General features: G+C 43.0%; 1 long non-coding RNA gene across 1 annotated transcript; it reads right to left on the bottom strand.

Moving 5' to 3' along the window:
• Nucleotides 1-2,485: 2,485 nt before the first annotated feature.
• Nucleotides 2,486-7,917, bottom strand: LOC116967340. The gene is made up of 3 exons (XR_004410194.1): nt 7,784-7,917; nt 4,237-4,551; nt 2,486-2,629 (listed from the first exon to the last, which is right to left on the bottom strand). It is a non-coding gene; the product is annotated as an uncharacterized LOC116967340 (long non-coding RNA).
• Between the last annotated feature and the right edge of the window lie 223 nt (nt 7,918-8,140).

Raw genomic sequence — 8,140 nt, 5'->3', positions numbered from 1 at the left:
TGTTCATTGACAGATGGGTGCACAAAGGTTAGATATGAAAAGAGGACAAAAGGCTGTAATGTAAGGAATGACGAGGATGAAATATGAAATATGGGGGGGGGGGGGGGGGGTAGGGGGGTGGTATATTTCATGTCGAAGGAGCGAAGAATGAGGAGTTTGGGGAATGATGTCAGTGCACGTTTGGAAGAAGGACTATTCACAGTACTTGAATCAAAAGGCTGACATAGCTGGGATCCATGGCTACTCGTTTAACGAGAAGATCGTGAGAGAAGTCTAAAGAGAAGTTGTTGAGGATTCTCAGCTATGTGTTGATCACTCATTCATCAAACATCCGGGGTTGACGTCACGCTGACGGTGTAGAATGACTCGCCTGGTAAACGGCGAGATTTTGATTCATTTCCTCCGTCGCAGCCTTTCCCGCGGGATGTCTCCGGCATTTCAGCATCTGTTGAGAACAGTGAAATGTTGACGGATTTACGCGCGTGTTTAAACTGCCATCGTATGCTGACTTTCCTGTGTTACCTTTACATGAAACGCCTGCATCCTTCCTATGGTTACAGTTGTGTTTCCCCCACGGGTCAAACTGGCACTGCCAAAGGACTGACTCGTGCGAGCTACATTTCATCTCATCGATCCATATGGGCCCAGAACCTTGTCCATATTTCCTGGCGCCATATTCAATATATGCGAGGGGTCCACATTCTAATTGTTTACAGATCACTTCCGCCTCCACTCCATAGAGCTTCCCGGAGCACACAGTTCCCCATGTCCCGTTGTACCACACTTCCACTCTCCCTTCACACCGCCGGCCTCCGTTCACCAGCCGCATCTCTTTGTGTTCTGTGAAGGGAACAGGAAACATACAGGTCATCATAATGTATCCATCCCGCAGATAGCAACAAAGAGGCATGAGAAAGATCTGATTCAACAAAAACAGATGTCGCTGGAAAAACTCAACAGGGGCTGTTAATTGGGAACAGATTGGGTGAAGAGGAAATCGCAAGGTCAGCTGTTTTATCAAGTCACTGAAAGTGGGGGGCAGGGAGATACTTGTGTGAAGTGGTGCAATCTTGCTTCAGTTCTGGTTGAAAATGCGACAGATCTGAACCTGAAAGAAAATACTCAATGTACTTAACCTTCGATTGTGTAACATCGAAATGAAAATTGACAATCACGATCCCTAAAGCAAGAGTATAAAATAAAGAGGGAATATCTCCCGTTCACAGATATCAGCTCAGGAACAGACACTTCCGCCCACAATGCTTTTGCCGAAAATGCCGAAACAATATCATCTCGTCGGTCTGTTTCGGGAAATGTGGACAAATGCCGTTAAACCGGACAACAGCTGAGGGCGAAATGAGCAGAGCTACACGTGGGGAAAGTTTGGTGTTGGTAAGTAGAAGAAAACCTAAGCAGAGAAATGACTTTATTCCATCAAGGCATTAGGCCTGCAGGTGCAGCAGGCAGTGAAGAAAGCGAATGGTACGTTAGCTTTCATAGCAAAAGGATTTGAGTATAGGAGCAGGGAGGTTCTACTGCAGTTGTACAGGGTCTTGGTGAGACCACACCTGGAGTATTGCGTATAGTTTTGGTCTCCAAATCTGAGGAAGGACATTATTGCCATAGAGGGAGCGCAGAGAAGGTTCACCAGACTGATTCCTGGAATGTCAGGACTGTCTTATGAAGAAAGACTGGATAGACTTGGTTTATACTCTCTAGAATTTAGGAGATTGAGAGGGGATCTTATAGAAACTTATAAAATTCCTAAGGGGTTGGACAGGCTAGATGCAGGAAGATTGTTCCCGATGTTGGGGAAGTCCAGGACAAGGGGTCACAGCTTAAGGATAAGGGGGAAATCCTTTAAAACCGAGATGAGAAGAACATTTTTCCCACAGAGAGTGGTGAATCTCTGGAACTCTCTGCCACAGAGGGTAGTCGAGGCCAGTTCATTAGCTATATTTAAGAGGGAGTTAGTGTGGCCCTTGTGGCTAAAGGGATCAGGGGGTATGGAGAGAAGGCAGGTACAGGATACTGGGTTGGATGATCAGCCATGATCATGTTGAATGACGGTGCAGGCTCGAAGGGCCGAATGGCCTATTCCTGCACCTATTTTCTATGTTTCTAATTTGATAAATTAAGAAATGTTATTTCGACCTTTGATTAGATTGACCAGAACGGATAAATAAAGCTTCTTCATTTTCTGTGCCTTCCCAATTGACAAGTCGAAAACCCAGATGACAGAAGCGCCAATACAACTCGAAAGTCACTAACAATCATTACAATGTCTAATTTGAGTATTTATGCCAATATTCACCTGAGCACAGGACTCCAACACCGATGCTGTCGCTGGATGTCTGATTCGGCGTAAATGTGCTGCAATTTCGGAGCTGCGACTCGTTTCCTTCACAGTGAACGTTGTTCACCCACACGGGCAGCTCACTCTCTCCGTACCTTGAGGAGTTGTAGGCGAATATGGCGGAGCCACAGCCCAACTCTCTGCAGACCACGTTGGAATCATTGATGTTCCAGGCGCTATCCTGCACTCTCCCCCATCTACCATTGTGGTAAACCTCCACTCGGCCGTCGCAGCGGCTGCCCCCATTGCTCAATCTCAGAGACCAAATTTCATCTATAAAACAAAACATGTTGGCTTAACCATTAATGTGAAGCCAAAATATTCCACAACTTCTCAACATTTACCTGGTCAGCTATTAGTTTTAAGGATTATTTTCTGCATCAATTGTCCACATGTCCTAATCTGAGGAAAGTTATTCTTGCCATAGAGGAAGTTCAGAGAAGGTCCACCAGACTGATTCCTGGGATATCAGGACTTTCATATGAAGAAAGACTGAATAGACTCGGCTTGTACTCGCTAGAATTTAGAAGATTGAGGGGGGATCATATAGAAACTTACAAAATTCTTAAGGGGCTGGACAGGCTAGATGCAGGAAGATTGTTCCCGATGTTGGGGAAGTCCAGAACAATAGTCACAGTTTAAGGATAAGGGGGAAATCTTTTAGGACCGAGATGAGAAAAACATTTTTCACACAGAGAGTGGTGAATCTCTGGAATTCTCTGCCACAGAATGTAGTTGAGGCCAGATCATGGGCTATATTTAAGAGGGAGTTAGATGTGGCCCTTGTGGCTAAAGGGATCAGGGGGTATGGAGAGAAGGCAGGTACATGATACTGAGTTGGATGATCAGCCATGATCATATTGAATGGCGGTGCAGGCTCGAAGGGCCGAATGGCCTATTCCTGCACCTATTTTCTATGTTTCTATGTCACATTGGCAGAAAAACTGCATAGAAACATTCTGTCTACGTCTACATAAAACAATGCAGAGAAACCTATGTGCCTCACCAAGAGAAATGGGCCCAATAACAAGGAATAAACTGGCTATTGAATAAATGATAACCACTCATGCATTGATCTAAACCGAATGCAATAGGCATGCTGAGACCAGTCCAGCGCCCGTTCCTCGTGTAGGCGTGGTCTTTTGAAGTCTCGCTTTATCTTTGTTCTCTTTTGGTAAATAAATGCATTCCTGGAACCATTCCAATATCAGGAAAAAAATGATTTTTCCATTTTTCATTCCATATTGCAGATGCTGGTTTAAACCCGAAGATAGAGACACAAAGCTGGAGTAACTCAGTGGGTCAGATCGCATCTCTGGTGAAAAGGAATAGATGAATGAAGAAGGGTCTCGACCAGAAACGTCACCTATTCATTTTCCGACGCTGTCTGACCTGCTGAGTTACTCCTGCTTTTAGGGTCAAGCTCTTGAAAGAACCACTCAGCCACTTCAAATTTCATATCGCATTCTTCCTACAGCCTCTATCTCAGATCTCTGCAGCAGATGTAACTAATTTATATCTGTGTATTGTAGCAGTGAACCGAGAATTAGAACCCGACTGTACAAATCGCCATCATTCTCTCTCCTTAATGAACAGTTCTTATCCTTTATACTATCCTTACTATGTTTACTAGATACAATCTCTCAGTTACTATCCATAGAAACTATTTTATAAACTGCAGAATTCTGCACTGCATACTCAAATTCAGTCTATCGATGTATGACAACGTTGTATAACAATTGGCCCCAGTATCCTATCAGTGGGGGAAGGAAAAGACGGCACCTGAAGAAAATAGACAAGAGATCCAACAGAGTCCCCGTGTAAACATCTCTACCACTGGGCAACTCTGTTTTTCAGTTCAAGGATATTTGGTGACTAACCTGAGCAGATGAGACCGACGTCGTTTCCGTGTGAACAACTCGTCTGATCCCTGGGTAGGACTGGACAATCAACTAATCGGGGCTCGTTCCCCCGACAGTGGTAGTTCTCCTTCCACACAGGGCCGGATCCTCGGCCAAAGTGAGTAACTCCGGGAGTTGCGGCCACTGCACCGCAATGTAGTTGTTCACAGACCACGCCGGCATCAAGCAAGCTAAAGTACTGATCGCAAACTGTCCCCCACTCGTCTCCGTGTAGAACCTCCACCCGGCCAGAGCATCTATCCTTCCCACCCACCAGTCGTGGTCGATATTTCCCTGTTTTTATGGGACAAAATGACAGTTAAATACACAATAAGAATAGAGAAAAATATTGAAAGTTAGAAATTGTTTGGTTATTTTTCTCATTTTCTAAACGGTCAAAGTGTGTGCGCGTGGTGATATTTCAATACACACAGTGAATGGTTACGGTCTTCAACTCGGCACGTCGGGACCGTCAGTTTCACGTTATTTAGTTTAAAGTCCTGACCAAATAATTTCAGATCTCATCTGTAATACTTGCGGCTTTGGAGCGTTCACCAGAATAAAGTGTGCACCCGACCTAATTGACGGTCTCGAATAGTGCAGCCTACATTTTTCAACACAGTACTACATATATACCATATTTTCTGTCCACTCGCTTTTCCGTATGTTTTAGAAGGAACTGCAGATGCTGGTTGATGTGTTGTCCAATGCAAGTGAAAGACACTGAGCCGATCAGGCAGCATCACTGGACAACATGGATATGTGGCGTATCGGGTCGGGACCCTTCTTTAGCTTGAAGAGCCCAGGCCTGAGACGTCACCTATCCATTTCCACCAGAGATGCTGCCTGACCCACTGACTTACTCCAGCATTTTGTGTATTTTACTGTAAACCAGCATCTGCAGTTCCTTCTGCCAACACCTTGCGTCATGGCATTAGCAATATTGAATATGTTACGCTTAATAGCACCAGCTACCACCCTCATCCCCCCCCCCCACCCACTGCACCCATTAATATAGTTTGTGAATAAATGGCGTTGCCTTGGCACCCTCCCGACCTAACCAGCCAATCTGACTGGACCCATTCATCCCCCCCCCCCCCCCCCCCACTCTGTCAAGAGTGTTTTGTTGTCATATGTCCCAGATAGAACCATGAAATTCTTAATTGCTGCAGCACAACAGAATATGTAAACGTGTTAACTGTCTCTTTGATGCTGATTGGTGTGTGATCTTCCAGAAACATAAGAACACATTTTCTGAAAATTCCTCTTTATCTGCCGTGAGAAATACACTTACAAATAGCTTCAGTGGATTAGTCAAACACGACTTCACTTTGAGCAATTCAACCCGACGTTACTTATTATTTTCAGTGCTTCAGATGGCCCATGTTATTGTGAACTCCATCATTCGTCCAAGGCCGGAACAGATCGGCTGTTCATGTTTTCTCTATCCTTCCTCTTTTCAAAGAGTGAATACCGAAGTCAAGTCAAGTCAATAAGTTTATTCGTCACATGCACGTACGAGATGTGCAGTGAAATGAAAAGTGGCAATGCTCGCGGACTTTGTGCAAAAAGACAAACAAACAAACAACCAAACAAACTATAAACACAATCACATATTCTGTTACATATTAAATATTGTGGGCATTAAATACTGTGGCTGCAATCTGCAAGACCCATTGCAGAAACTATACGTTGTTGGATATTGTAGCGAGCGTGCCCTTTGCTTCAATTATATTATGATGTGGGTCTTTGGATCCATGGAATTTTCAGGTATTCAGGCTCACTGTCCTCCCTGGTATAATGTTGTCACTAATATATTTTATATTACTTGCTCGTTTTGCGTGGGCGTTTGGTTTTATAGCATTTAAACAAGTTTACATTTATTAGCTAAGATGGAATCAACATTTTATAAAATTATTCGGCGAAATAATTTCCGTATTCCTCTGTTTAAATTCTCCCCACGTGTGGATAATTTGCAGTCTTTTCTTCTCTCATTGTTGTCCCTTTTCATATCTGTCATTTGCCAAAATCTAATTTATTCTTGTCACCGCTTATTATGGAAACGTTAACCCATCCCATCAAATTTCAATTTTGCACGGATTACATTTCCCCCCTATATGTCGGCAAATAGTTGATATTTCCCCTTGCTAATATTGTCCTTTGCTGAATTCTACAATATTCAAATTCATCATGCATAATGTTGTAATTGAAAAAATATCAGATACAACCCCTTGTTCCCCCACCCCCCGCCATCTCTTCGGACTATTATATTTGTTCATTTTTCCTGTAGTCTAAGATCTATATCCGTTTCCTGGTGTGTGTTGGGCGAGGTCGAGGACAGATGAAACCAGATGTTTGGATGAAACCCATTATGACATTGTATATTTTTACATTACAGCAATGGATTTACTACGATCCATTTCCCATCAGTTTACTTCGCTCCTGACTCCTGTTGGGTTCGCATCCCCATAACACACTGGTTTAAACCTTTGTCATGGAGAAAAATAAAGTATTCTTGTTCCCCATCCTCTCCTCCTGCCAATGCTCAGGATCTCATTTGTTCAAGAGCCGTCACCGTCTCCACTTCATTTATTTATTCAGTTGGGCATTTTGTCTCCACACTGTTATCAAGTGCTGCTCGAAGGGCCAAATGGCCTACTCCTGCACCTAATTTCTATGTTTCATCTTGGCGTGATACGGTCTCTGATTACACATGGATGTTCTTCACTCTCAGTGATCAGGATGTTATTTCCTTGTACATTATTGTAAATGCTGATGGGAAGTAATCGTTCACTTCGCTATTTTCTAATGCACTGCTTGGTTCCCCATTTATAATAGGATCATATGACAACAAAATCATTCCTAACAAAAAATGTAAATCATGGGATAAATTTACTTTTAAACGTCATGCATTCTTCTGCCATCTCTTTTTATATGTCTTACTGGCAGTTGCATAATCTTATATAACCCCCCACCCCACCCACGCCCCCCCCCACCCCCCAGTGCCAGGATCCTTGCTTGTATTATCATTATCATTATCATCCTTTTATTGTCATCATGCAAAGGAAAATTGTACTTTTCTATGTGTAATCATTTATATCTAAAACCGTCCATGGTTTTTCTTCCTGCAGTGAGCTGTCTTTCCACTCAAAATGCTCAAAGGTTTCCGTGAAGAAGTACATTTGTTTATAAACAAATATAATTATTTTACTCTAGAGTAATTTTTGATTAGGATTCATTGGACAATCGCTGTTGCATCGCATGGATATCACCATCTAAAGATACTGTTAATTTCCTCCTTCTGAACTCCACATTGTAAACCATCATAAATGTTTGTCTATAGGAAATTATTTAAATTATTTTAGCCGGTTAATACGTTTGCCAATATCACATCAAAGTCGTGTATTGGTCAATTATATTCCAGCATTTTATAACCCTTTGATAAAAGTAAATGGCGAGATCTCATCCCTATCTTCCAAGTATAATGAGTGCTTATTAATAATTAGTTTCCAAAGCTGGCACTCACCAGAACAGATCACACTGACATCGCTCGTGTGGTTGCAATGAAGAGTTCCTAAAGAACGCGGACATTCCCATAGGCTTGTCTCATCACCCTTACATTCAAATACATCGTTCAGTACAAGGCCAGTTCCCTTTCCAAAATAAGCCCCTCTCGGAACAGACACGGCGACTCCACATTGAAGCTGACTGCACACCACATTGGCATCATCCATATCCCAGGCCCGGTCACACACGGTTCCCCAGGTTTCACCATACTGCACTTCCAGTCTTCCCGAGCACTGATCATCTTTGGATACCAATCTTGGCTCTCTGTGATCTGAGAAAAAATATAAAAGATAGTCATGAAAGCCACAATTATGAA

This window comes from Amblyraja radiata, chromosome 39, assembly GCF_010909765.2.
Source record: "Amblyraja radiata isolate CabotCenter1 chromosome 39, sAmbRad1.1.pri, whole genome shotgun sequence".
Taxonomy (NCBI): Eukaryota; Metazoa; Chordata; class Chondrichthyes; order Rajiformes; family Rajidae; genus Amblyraja; species Amblyraja radiata.
The sequence above is the reverse complement of the archived record's forward strand: the minus strand, read 5'-3'. Positions and strand labels throughout refer to the sequence as shown.